Genomic DNA, 13,200 nt, shown 5'->3' with positions numbered 1-13,200 from the left:
TTTTGACATGCAACAAACTAAAAAATCAGGTCGATAATCTACATGATTCTTTGCACAGAAGATTCACATTAATTTCTCCCCGACCTCCCGGGTAGAGGGGACGAACGAAGCCTGGGGCCATCTCTCCGCCAACCCCGTGGTGGCCCCGGCGGAAGGGGTGTTTGGTACCACTCAAACCCAGCCCTCGTCCCACGAAGCACTGTCCAGGTGCCACATAGACCGTGTCCTCCGGCCTGTGGGGCGGGGCAGTCTCTCGCCCGGCTCCCCACCACCTCCCTGGGCTTCACGAAGCCTGCACCCCCCAGCCGCTCTCCCGGCGCTGGGGCCGGAGCCGGTCCTGTCGTGCAGCCGCCGGGGAGGGGACAGCTGGAGCGGCAGGTGCGGAGCTCCCGCCCTCCACCCTCTGCGCCGGTCGCCGAGGGTCCGGGCGGGGGCGCACGTCGCAGATGCAGGCGCTGGCGGGGCGCCAGCAGCATCGGCGCGGGTTGCATCAGACGAAGCGCTCTGCTGGTGCCGCGGGTGCCGGGCAACCCAGGGAGCTCGGGGCCCTGCGGTGCTCCGCAAGATGCTGCTGACAGCCCCCCGGCTGCTGCGGACTATCTGCACCACGGCCGCGGTGAGTGGCGTGAGGCGGGCAGCGGGGGTATGTCCCCCCTCCCACCGTGCCGTACCGTTCTCGGGAGCGAAAGGCGGGGGTTGCTCCTCAGCGCGTCGTCCGGCCGGCGGGCAACCAAGGGCCAAGCACAGAGGGAAGAAAGTAGCGGGAGGTGGCATTTCTCAGGATGTGATGCATATTGTCTCTACCGGGGTTTTAATAGAGCGCGCACAGCGCGGGAAGGTCAGAAGGGCTCCAGAGGGGGCTTGGTTTGGGAGCAGAAGCAGCATCTTGGCCGGCTGGTCTGCGGTGGGATCGCAGCCATCATCTGGGCTCTGCATCTTGTAGGGATGTGCCTGGAAACTGCGGGGAACAGGCACCAGCGATGCTGTGGTAAGTCCCAGTAGTCCTGTGTTGTGAACAATGTGAGTGCGGCTGTTCTCTGCCTCCCTCATGCTGGATTTGTCCAGTGAGAAGCTGAAGGTTGATTTCTCAGTTAGAAAGGACCATGTCCATTCCCACTGCTGGAAAGATGCCTATGCTTTGGCCTGGGGAGAATGTTTAGTTTAGTGACCTTCTCATTGCCAGTTTCTAGTTCTGGGATGGTGATGGGTTGCTCAGGTGGAAGTCTTAGTTCCTCTGCACCCCGTGGTTTAGTTTTTTACAGCTCTAAATATTTGTTCCAGGCCATCGTGTCGTGTTAGATATATGGACTGCAGAACTCTTGCAAGTGACTCCTCCCTGAAAGCCTTGCCCAATCCAAATTGTCCAGATGTATAGGTCTGGCAAGCTGAATGAGGCTGGGGGGAGACTTTTTCCTTTCCTAAAAACAGTTCTTTGTTTCATATTTGACTGCTTGGTTTAGGATAAGGACAGCACTCTGCCGAAGGTATCTACATGAGCTTATTATAATACAGAGATTTAACACAAGCTTTTTGGAAATGCAGTCAGCAGTGCCAAAAATGTGAATGAATGACTGGTGAGAACACATTGCCTCTAGATGTGTAGATGGGAGGGGGAGGTTCTACTATAGGTTTCTTTCTATCTGGAAGCACTGGCATTCAGCACATGTTGGGGGAACCTCCGTAGAAATAAAGTTGCAGTACTGCTTTTCAAAGGAGGCAAAATTCTACATTAATTTTAAAAAAAGATGTAACATATGAAAATGTTCATTAGCTTCACTAAATTCTTACACAGAATAAATAAAAGAATGTAATCTTCATAGTAAGATAGTAAACTTCATAATCACAGTAGCAGTTACTAAATCTTTGTTTTCAAGAGATTTGATTAGAAACTGATAACCAATTGAATGTTAGGCACACATACAGAAACGCTAGTAACAGAATATTATTTTTATCTCTGAAATAAATATTCTTCTATGAATAGGTTTTGTAACAGTAGACTTTTCTGAGAGAAAAAAGTGTAGCTCTGACAAAATAGTTACCAGCCTTTGTCAGGCTGCTCTTGCTGCTTCTCCATGCTGAATTCTGTTTATTTATTTTCATTATCTTTGGTTAGGTATTTTTGAGGGGAAAAAACCCCCAACGTTAAAATATTGTCTAGTTTTTAATGAGCTGTTGTAAAATAAATGCCAGTACAGTATCAACAGATGGTATGGGCAGAATTTTTAATTAGGGAGGTGAAACTTAAATCTGTGCTTGCATATTGAGGCAGTGAAATAGTGGTATTTCAGACAAGTTGAGCATCCAAGATAAGATTGCTTCTACAAGCAGTTGTCAGGTTTTATGTTCTTTATCTTTATCTGGTTTTCTTCATCCAAACTGGGAGCACTAGAGTTTGGGAAAGAGACTTAATATTAATCTGTGTTATAATATAAGCAAAATAGAAGTTTAATGAAGAAATTAAAGTTCAGACAATGAAAACAATGGAATTATAGTACAGTGAGCACCAACCTTCTAAACTCTTATGAATTTGGTAGCACTGTCATAATAGCTACATTACCCTATGATCAGTTATAAAAGAAAGGCCTGATCTCTATAAGCTACCTGGATTGCATTGTTTGCCGTAACTAGGAATTGGATAACCTTACAAAAGTACAGCAAAATGTCCTATCTGATACTACATGACCAGTAACCTTCCAATTGATTCAGAGAAAACTCCAGGAACAAACTTGCCAACAAAGTTTTCAAGCTGACAAGCAGGTATTCTTTATTGCAGCGCCAGGAGACACAATTGTAACAATTTTGCACTAAACTGTGAACCTTGGTAGAAAGAAATTGCCACTGGTACTCCAAAGCGATATATTATCTCATTGAATAATGTTTTAATCATTTGTCTTGCATTATTTATCTTACAAGGGAATGCTTCTGGCCAGCCTTGAAAAAGTATCTGCTAACACCAACAAATATCTATAATGTCTTTTTCTCAGGAATTCAGAAAAATCTATTTGCCGATGCTGTCCCAGATAACTCCCCTCACAATTGTCCCAATTTGATTTCTATTTTCAGTTTTAGGATTATTCTGAAGACATAGCTGGCATTGTTTGGTCACTGATTGAACTGTGGTGTATAGATTTTCTTCCTACAATTGTTTGTCTAAGTATTTATATAAAGAGTTGCCACCCCAATGAGTTTTATTATGTTCTTCCTGAACTAACTTCCAGAGATGGTTGTAGGGGATTACAATTTGCCAATCAGGTATCTGAAACCCAACCCTCTTTATTTTCCTGTCCTTTTAGATCTTGAATCAAATTTCTATCCTCTTTTGAATACCTAGGTTTAGATTTTTCCAGTTGTTAGTTTGCTATCAGGGATTAAGGACATGATTTTAGATTGTTCAGCTGCTCATTTGGCTTCAAAATCAGCCAAATTATTTCCAATTTCCTGATCAGAGTCACCTTGTTGATGTGATGTCCTTTACAGTACATAATAGCTACTTCTTCAGGTAGCTGAACAGCTTCCAGTAATTGTAGAATTTCTGCAGCATGTTTAATCTGTTTCCCTTGTGTGTTCAAAAGTCCTCGTTCTTTCCAGATAGCACCATGTGCATGGTATCACCCTAAATGCACATTTAGAATCAGTCCAAATGTTTATCCTTGTATCTTTAGCCAATTCTAGGGCTCCCATTAATGCTATTATTTTCTGCCTTCTGGGGCAGAGGTTTTCATGGGTAAAGGTTTAGCTTCTATTACCTGTAAAGTGGTGGTAATGACATATCCTGCCTTTTGTTCACCATTTTTCATGAAGCTACTACCATCAGTAAACCAAGAATCAGTATCTTCCAGATGTTTTTCTTTCAAGTCTGGTCAGAGTATACAGTCTCTATGGTGGCCAAGCAGTTGTGTGATAGTGGTTCTGTCAATTGTTCTTGCAAATAGGATGCTGGATTGACAACGTTAGTGACCACAATTTCTATATCATCTTGTTCCACAAGGGTGGCCTGATATTTAAAAAATATGAAGGAGATAACCAGTGGGCTGCCACGGAATGGACAGTCTCCACAGTGGGCTCCTTTCTGTTCCAGGACTGCTGATACAACATGGGACACTAGCACAGTAATTTTTGTCCCAAGGTGAATTTGCGAGGCCTCTTCAATATTCATGACAACTGCTGCCACAACTCTTAGGCATCTGGGCCACCCTTTGCTTGCTTCATCCAGCTGTTTTGAAAACCACATCACTGCCCTTCCGTAGGGTCCTGGTTTTTTAGCAAGGACTCCCAAAGCTATTCCCTGTTCTTCATAGGAATATAGCCAAAAGGATTAGTTACATTTGGAAGTCACAGAGATACAGCTCTTGTTAGCTCTGGTTTTAAATTTCTAAAAGCCCCCTCTGCTGAATCAGTCCATTCTAAAGAGGGAGGGTTTCCCTTCAACAGTCATATAGTGGTCTTACCAGAACACCATAATCATGGATCTGAAGTCTGCACCATCCAGTCATTTCCAGTAATGTCCAGAGCTCCTTGCCACTTGACAGTCATGGAGTCTGACAGATGACTTCTTTTCTAGCAGCTCCAAGTCTTTAGCAATTAATAGGTCATCCACATATTGTAATAGAGTCCCCATCTGATTAGGTGACTTCCATGAATCTAGTTCCAGTGCTGATTTTCCAAAACTCATTGACTGTTTTTAAATCCTTTAGGTAATACCTTCCAAGTTAATTGAGTTTCCCTTCCCGGTCAGTATTTTCCCATTCAAAAGTGTTATAAATTGAGACCACAACGGATCATAATCCAATTAGGATTTTATTAATTATAGCAAGTAGAATATGAGCAAAGACAGCGCTGGACGGCAGGGGAGGTCTGCGCTCCGCCTACTGCCGTACTGAGCAGTTCAAAAAGCCCTCCCTTATACATCTTTTACTTCCGTGTTCATGACGTAGTTGAGGTACTCTGCGCATGCTTCAGCTGTTGCTAGGGGGTCGACCTCTGCCTCCCGGTGGTCGGTGAGGCCGAAGTAAGAAGTCTTCCTCCTTTGTTCCATAGTTGACCCTTCATTTATGTCCTTATATGGAGTGGTTTGTCTTATTTCTGCCAGTTCCTGGAACATCTTGCAAGCCAGTTTCTGTAACACCTTGTGGTCATCTTATGTTTGCATAAACGGTTTCTGGTTTAATTGGTGTAAGCGATTGTGGTTTATCTTATCTTGCATAAACTGTGTCCGTTAACTGTGTGCATAAGCAATTTCATATCTTTTGTTGTCTAACCTTTATATTGGCTTAACATATATATATACCTAACATATATCTTAATAAACAATACCTTATTCTTTAGTTTTTCACAATCCCCCCTTTTTCTTTTTATCCTATTATTGTTATTAGATGCTGCTTTCATTCTCAGCACTGCAAATAAACCTTTTTCTACAATCCCAACATTTATCAGAACACTCACAGGGTAATACCTCACAATTACAATCAGTGTAGCCCCTACGTGACATAATATATTCACAACAATCTTCATCCTCATCAATAGATACACTCTTATAATTTGCCCCAGACCTCATAGTTAAAATAAGCAGTTTAGCTATGTCAAATCGTTCCCTAATAAAGTGTAAAATATAGGCATAATATACAAGGCCACAAATATAAGTCCCAAATCAACATGATAAGCAGTCCTGCTAAAGTGGACAACAAAGTGGTTAGCCAAGGTGAAACATTAAACCAGTTTTCATACCATGACCTGCCCGCCTCACGATCTTTCTTACGTTGATCTAACCTTTTCCGGAGTTCAGACATGGTGTCCTGGACTACTCCAGTATGGTCAGCAAAAGACAACATTCTTCATTGAGAGCTACACATAACCCTCCTTCTTTTAAGAACAATAGATCTAATCCTAAACAGCAATCACTAAGATTAAATTTTCCCACAGACCACTCCTTCTTGAGCCAACAGGCAATCTAAAACCACACGATTCTGATATATTGCAGTTTTCATTTTAGTATTTTGCTTTGCAATTAATCCTAATACATTTTCTGTTTTATTTACTACTATTTCTACCACAGTTTGTGACCTTATAATTCTATTCAACATACATATAGGAGTTCTGTATCCCCAGGATACATCTTCTGCCCAAGTTGTCAAATCATAATAGATTATTCATTCAGGTGGCCACTCATTGTCTTTCCATTTTGTAACTCTCTTTTATATTGTTTTCTCCTTAATAAGAAGAAAATAGATCTGATCGTTCCTAATATACATGAACCTGTCCAATTTTGGGGTAAAAATGCAAAAGTTATTTTACCACAGATTCAATAATATCCATTTGGAGTAGGCCAACTGTTTGGTATGTTAGTTTCATTAGTCCAGTTACTGAATTGGTGATTTATTTCTATGGGATTTCCCCCATCTTCCCCAGTCTTTCCTTGCTCTCTTCCACATATAACCCTTCACAAAGTAAATTTCCTATTGGTTTTACACCATTTTCTAAATTTTGCCAACAACTTTTTCCGATTATACCCATTTGCAAGATCCATTGTTGTCTCCTTTTGTTTCCTTTTCGATTTTTCCAGATTGTAGGGTCGCTTATATTACTCTCCATTGCCTCCCAGGCCCATCTCTTTCCCAGGTTAGTTCCCCTACAAACATAGCAGTTAGTTACATTCAATGCTTTAGATATATTTTAAGCAAGATTTACAAGGAGATTTTTAGCAACTGTGAGAATTTCATATTGGACTCCAGTTTTTTTTTTTTTTCTTAATACTAATAATCACAGCTGGGTCTTCCCCAGTTCCATATATTTTAAGTCCAATTTAGTTACTTGCTTCTGTTTCCATTTTTTTTTTTTTTTCAAATCTATGAGAGTTAAATTTATTGGATTGCAGGCACGGGTTGTACAGTTATTGTTTGTTTGTATTCTTGCTATTGAAGCTTGTAAAGTCTTACATTGATAATCACATCCCTAGCCTGCAGTATCCCAGCATACACAAGACCATCCTTTTCTTCCACAGAGGTGTGATGACTGATACCTAGCTGTTTGATTAGGTACATAATCAGGATTTATATGACATTGGTATCCACCTGGGCAAATATATTTTGGTTGGCTACTGTAGTACTGCCTCCATTCTAGACTTCCACAATTAGTATCTAAATCCTCATCTATAATATCATATGCATCAAAAATCATTGGCAGTGAGGTACTCAATTGGTTATAACTTCACTTGTTCCAATTAATTTCCCTTCTTCTGAATTTGTTCTCATTTCTACCCCAATACAAGGTTGGAAGTTCCTTTGGATCATAACACACAGTTTTGCTTGTTTTTCCTGACACAATTCATACTGGGTTTGATTATATATGCAACTGCCTATCTTTGTTCCTTTGCATTCATAAACAGTGTGATATACCAAGGTTTTAGAGGTTATTCTCCTTCATCTAGTTGTGGTAATACATTCAACTATAGTTGTTGTGAATGTTTTTAAAAGCCACCGCATCTTCTCATATGGTTCCTATCAGAACCGACACCAAAAGAGGTCCGGTCAGGATCATAGTGCTCAGCGGTCACAGCCCCAGGGGTTGCAGCCCTCGGCAGACCTTTTCAGCTGCAGCACCGACTCCCTCCGGTCTTGCCCTCTCTGGTAGGTTAAAGGTATATTCCCCGTCGGCTACTATGACAGTAGTATTTGACCCACAACAACTGTTCCAACGAGGTGGTAATTTCACACTGAATGCAAAAAGAACTGTAATTGATTTCTCAAAAATTGTTCATGGTCTCTCCTATGAGTAATAATATGCTTCAAACAATTGGGACACTTAGGTCTAATATACAAATTGCAGTGTTTGCATATAGGAGGACATGGACTAATACTGGCCCTTATCCTATGGTTTCTTAAAATAATTTCAACTATATCTTCATTTCTCATATCAGATTTACAGGAGTCAATATGAATTCTCTCAGTTACTTATCCAAGTCCTCTAGAGGGTCAGCTTGGCGTCTCTGGGTTCAGTCACAACTTTCCATTTTTTTTTTTTTATGGGTCCTTTTACTCGAGACGCGTGTGTCCACCTTTTTTCAGCAGCTCTTATCGCCGTTTCTGTAGTTAAAAGAACAAGAAATGGTCCCTCCCAACGAGGGGATAAACTCTCTTCTTTTCAGCTTTTATGTAATTCTAGTTCTAATTCATTCACTGCAGCCGCCCCATGGCACTCCCCTCCAGGGCAGTCTCACTTCCAGGGTCCAGATTCCTCATAACACACACACAGATCCGGTTCCACAGAAAAGCCTACTCCCCCACCTCTGTTCAACATTCCTTCTCCACCAGTTTTAAAGCAACCGCTTTCTTTTTATCCACTTTCCATGTTTCCTCCTTTACTCCCAGTCCACATTTATCCAACAACCCTTCAGTCCCATCTGTCAACATGTCTGTTTCCATTTGTTTGCCTATCCCGGCACCCATTCCATGCTCAAACACAGGAGCTGCTCGAGCTCTCTCCTTCTAACATCTTAACTTCTTAACATCTTTCCCCAATATCACAATCTGAACAACATTTCTTTAGCTTTTAGTTTTTCCTGTCCTTTTCTAAAGTCAAAATTAAGGCATCAGGAAGAGGTATATTAATTTTGCACTCTGTCATATCTGCATACATTACTTCATTCCATTTTCCTTATCACCTCAAAAACAACATTAATTATAACAATATATAATAATTCAAAGTTCCATTTTAGGTCATTTTTCCTGATCTTCTAAAGTGTATGAAGGTCAGCATTGGTTACAATATTTTACCAACGTTTTCTTGTTTACAGAGGCCCCAGAAGACCCTCTCAGTTCTTTCCAATGTGCCAAAATGTAACCCAATGGGCTTTTCTTCAGAATTTCCTTGTCTTGACCGGCTCCCATTTCAGCCAATCTTTTATAGATCTCTATAGCTTCTCATCCCAGTGCTCTGCAAATGCACTTATAAAAATGAGAGCACCTACACACAAGTTGTATGATATTCTTAAGGGGGTCAGTACAATAATATCTCTGGGTTCTGAAGATCAGCTCCCCTGTTGTTAGATCATAGTTTCGGTTACAGCAAAATTTCCTTTACAATCATGCCTCTTCAAATTTTCTGATACTTTTTTTTTTTTTTTTTTTTTTACAAATATTTTCCCAGTTTTCCTTTTTTACCCTCCCAGAGGATCCTCCAGAACTTTTGTGGCTTTTTCCACAAAATAATCATTTTATTTCTGTTCTCAGAGAATTACCGATTGGGTATCTATAATTTAATGGCTGTACACACACAAGAAGATGCACAGGATAAAAAAAAAAAGCAGCGAGAGGGGCAGCCGGACACTCCCCCTCCGCCCTTTTCTAAGCTGCTCACAGACAGGACACACACAGGGTTACACAGACAGGATAGCGGGAGGGGCAGCCAGGCCCCCCGCTCACAGACAGGACACACAGGTACAAAAAAAATATAGACGCTTCGTCCGTCTCCGGCCGCTCTCCTCGCGGAGACACGGAACCGCGGACTGGGACTCCACACTCGCTTTGTAGCTATGCTACGTCTCAGTCACACAGAAACACAAAGTTACACATGGGATCCCCCACTCACACTATGGTTCCGCTTACTCTCCTCACGGTTCTCAGAATCTGAGATACAGCAGAAACCTGGTGGGTTCGCTTACCCTTCACCTGCCCCCCTAGCAGGTCCGTCCTGGCTCCCAAAACTTGGGATACAGCGAAAACCCGGGCTCACCCGATCCGCCTATACATATTTATTATCTATCCCCGCTTCGTATTATAATGAGCCAGAAGGTCCTTTGCACTTGCGCAGTGCCCCTTCTGGTCATGGGCAGGGGTCTCAGGATGAAGTAAATGAGTCTCCCTCTTCTTAACCTTTACACCTTTTAATCTTCAGACATGGACTTAGGGTTAGTCGGCGCCCAGTCTGCTTCTCCTGCCGCTTATTAATAGGACCAAACATTTGTGGTTTTGTCATGGTCTTAAGGCTTGATCGCCCAGTCTGCCTCTCCCTGGCTTATCAGCAGGACCTTTCATCTGCTTTGTCAGTAGAATTAGCATCTGCTTCTTCCCCTCCAGCAGTAATCAATGCCTTGGCAAGATGGCAATGGCAGGTATTTAGGACAGACAATACTTTTGTTTAAGCATAGGAATTCTTTTAACTCCCTTATACAATTTCTCTGTATTACCTCCCTGTACATTGGTTACCCGTGTATCAGTTTCCCCTTTTTCTATAAAGTGAGTAAATTCTTTTATTCTATTATTTATGACAGACCTATCCATGTTACCTGGAGAAGGCCTTGGTTAAGTATATCTCTGAACCATCCAGTAACTCCTTATCCAATCCACTTCCAACAATTTTAAGCTTTTGCATATTCTCCTGCAGTTTTCCCAGCTTAGCATGGATTGATTCAGAATGGTCAGATTACTTTCATACAGCACATACCTTTGAAATCCTCAAAACCTTTTCTGCAAGACACCCACTGTATCTTGCAGGATTCAGACCATCAGATGTCTGCTGCCTAAAAACCAAAACTTTTTCTACGAGACACCCACCGTGTCTTGCAGGATCCTAACTACAAGATGCCCACTGCCTCCTGTGATTGTAAACCATAGGACGCCCGCTGCCTCTTGTGCATAAAACCTTTTTGTACAAGGACACCCACTGTGTCTTGCGGACCCAAATATCGGGTCGAATTTTTTTCTTTTGCCCATACTTCCATACAGTAATGGACCATTTTTTTTTTCTTACTTTTTTTTTTTTCTTCCTGGGACGGCTGAATGTCCCAGTACTTTATCATTAACCCCAGGGGACCGTCCGGTGGTGCATCCGGTGGGCTGCTCCCTGCTTTATTCTTAGGATCTCCCTTGGATCCTTCCTGGGTTATAATTACGACTCTTACTCTGACCCATTGTCTTACTCCGGGGACCTCTACCTGGGCCCCCGGGACTGGGACCTCTACTGGGACCCGTCTTCCCTCCCCATATCTTAGTACAATATTCTATCATTTTTTGCTTATCTTTCCCTAGGGTTTCAGGGAAATCTCTCCAATTATCTAAGGGGTATTCATGTGAGTCGAAGGCTTGCTGCCCTTCGCCCCCCATCTTCTGGAATATCCACAAATATACACTCACTCGCTCCCCCTTGTTCCTGGCCCAGTCCCTCGCGGGAGATGGAAAACGCAGTACTTAAGGGTCCACACTCGCTTGGTTCAGTATATCGAACCTCTCATTCGTTATATTCCAGGAAACCCAATCCCGCCCGAACGGCAAACCTGCGAACAATTTCGCCGCGGACAATTCCGCTCTGCGAATTTCGCAAAATACTTACGCGTCCTGAGTCTTCGTCCGGACTCCCGTGCACAGAATTTTTATGGGATTTTACCGGTTTTTCCTTTGCTCATTATTCTAGAATTTAGGTTCGTCGGTAAGGTTGAGGTAAGCTGTTGGGTCGCGGGGCCGCGAAATGTCGCGGGGCGCCTCCCCAGAGGACCAAAGCTCACCGTTCCTTATCCGAGTCACGGCACCAGAAATTGTTATAAATTGAGACCACAACGGATCATAATCCAATTAGGATTTTATTAATTATAGCAAGTAGAATATGAGCAAAGACAGCGCTGGACGGCAGGGGAGTCTGCGCTCCGCCTACTGCCGTACTGAGCAGTTCAAAAAGCCCTCCCTTATACATCTTTTACTTCCGTGTTCATGACGTAGTTGAGGTACTCTGCGCATGCTTCAGCTGTTGCTAGGGGGTCGACCTCTGCCTCCCGGTGGTCGGTGAGGCCGAAGTAAGAAGTCTTCCTCCTTTGTTCCATAGTTGACCCTTCATTTATGTCCTTATATGGAGTGGTTTGTCTTATTTCTGCCAGTTCCTGGAACATCTTGCAAGCCAGTTTCTGTAACACCTTGTGGTCATCTTATGTTTGCATAAACGGTTTCTGGTTTAATTGGTGTAAGCGATTGTGGTTTATCTTATCTTGCATAAACTGTGTCCGTTAACTGTGTGCATAAGCAATTTCATATCTTTTGTTGTCTAACCTTTATATTGGGCTTAACATATATATATACCTAACATATATCTTAATAAACAATACCTTATTCTTTAGTTTTTCACAAAAGCAAATAAATTTTGGCTTTCTTTGGCCAATGGTAAGCAAAAGAAAGCATCCTTTAAATCCAGGATGGCAAACCATTTCTGATTATTATTCAATTTAGTCAATAAATCATACAAATTAGTTACTACTGGATGAATATTCTCTGCAATTTTGTTGATTGCTCTGAGATCTTGAACCAGTCTGCAACTTTTCCCATCCTATTTCTTTACTGTCCAGATAGGAGTATTATATTCCAATTCACATTCAATTAATAATCTATATTTTTAAATTTATCAGTGATTTTTTTTATTCCCTTTGATCTTCTAATCTTAAGGGATATTGTTTTATTCTAATTGGCCAGCCCCCCCTTTTTATTTCCACTTCAACAGGCAAAACATTTTTTGCCTTACCTGAAACTTCAGATGCCCATACTCTCAGATATACCTGATTAAGGTTTTCTTCTATTTCAGGGAGGTCCTCCTGTTTGCTTTTCTCCTGAGTTAGAGATAAACTCAAAACTGCAATTAACTGATTGGTTTTAACTCTAAATTCCATTTTGCCTTCTTTAAATGTTTATTCTCGCCCTAATAAAGATTTTAGAGAATTTGGCATGCATAAAAAATTTATGCATTCCTATTTGTTTTCCCAATTTGTACTTTAAGGGTTTCAGAAAGAATGCCTCGGGTTTTTTGTTTTTTGGGTTTTTTTGTGGGTTTTTTTTCCCCTTCTTTTTCTTGGTGGCCAGTAGCTCCCACATCTGTAACAAATTCTTTTATCTCAGATTTAACACCGAATAAGTTGCTCTTGCATCCACTAAAATTCCACTTTATTTCCTCTAGTCCCTAGTTTTAATTTAACCAGTGGATCTGCTAGGGTAGATTCCCCAGGTCCCTGTCAGTCTAGTTTCAATTCAGTCACTGGAGCCACCCCCTTGCACTCCGCCTCCCCCAGGGCAGTCTCACTTCCAGCGTCCAAACTTCCCATAGCACGCACACCGATCCGGTTCCACAGAAGAGCCCACTCCCCAGCCAGTTTCAAAGCAACCACTGCAGCCGGGGCTGTAGCATGACCCAGCTTTTTCTTTTCTACCTGTTCCTGATTCCAATACGCTCTCT

At 42.1% G+C, this 13,200-nt stretch overlaps 1 pseudogene; it reads left to right on the top strand.

Annotated features, from left to right (window-relative positions):
- Positions 1–446: 446 nt before the first annotated feature.
- The window catches only part of LOC117438491 (mitochondrial 10-formyltetrahydrofolate dehydrogenase-like), a 43,430-nt pseudogene continuing 30,676 nt past the window's right edge, over positions 447–13,200 (top strand).

Source organism: Melopsittacus undulatus, unplaced genomic scaffold, assembly GCF_012275295.1.
Source record: "Melopsittacus undulatus isolate bMelUnd1 unplaced genomic scaffold, bMelUnd1.mat.Z mat_scaffold_388_arrow_ctg1, whole genome shotgun sequence".
Lineage (NCBI taxonomy): Eukaryota > Metazoa > Chordata > Aves > Psittaciformes > Psittaculidae > Melopsittacus > Melopsittacus undulatus.
Note: the sequence above shows the minus strand (reverse complement) of the source record. Positions and strands in the feature narration are given on the sequence as shown.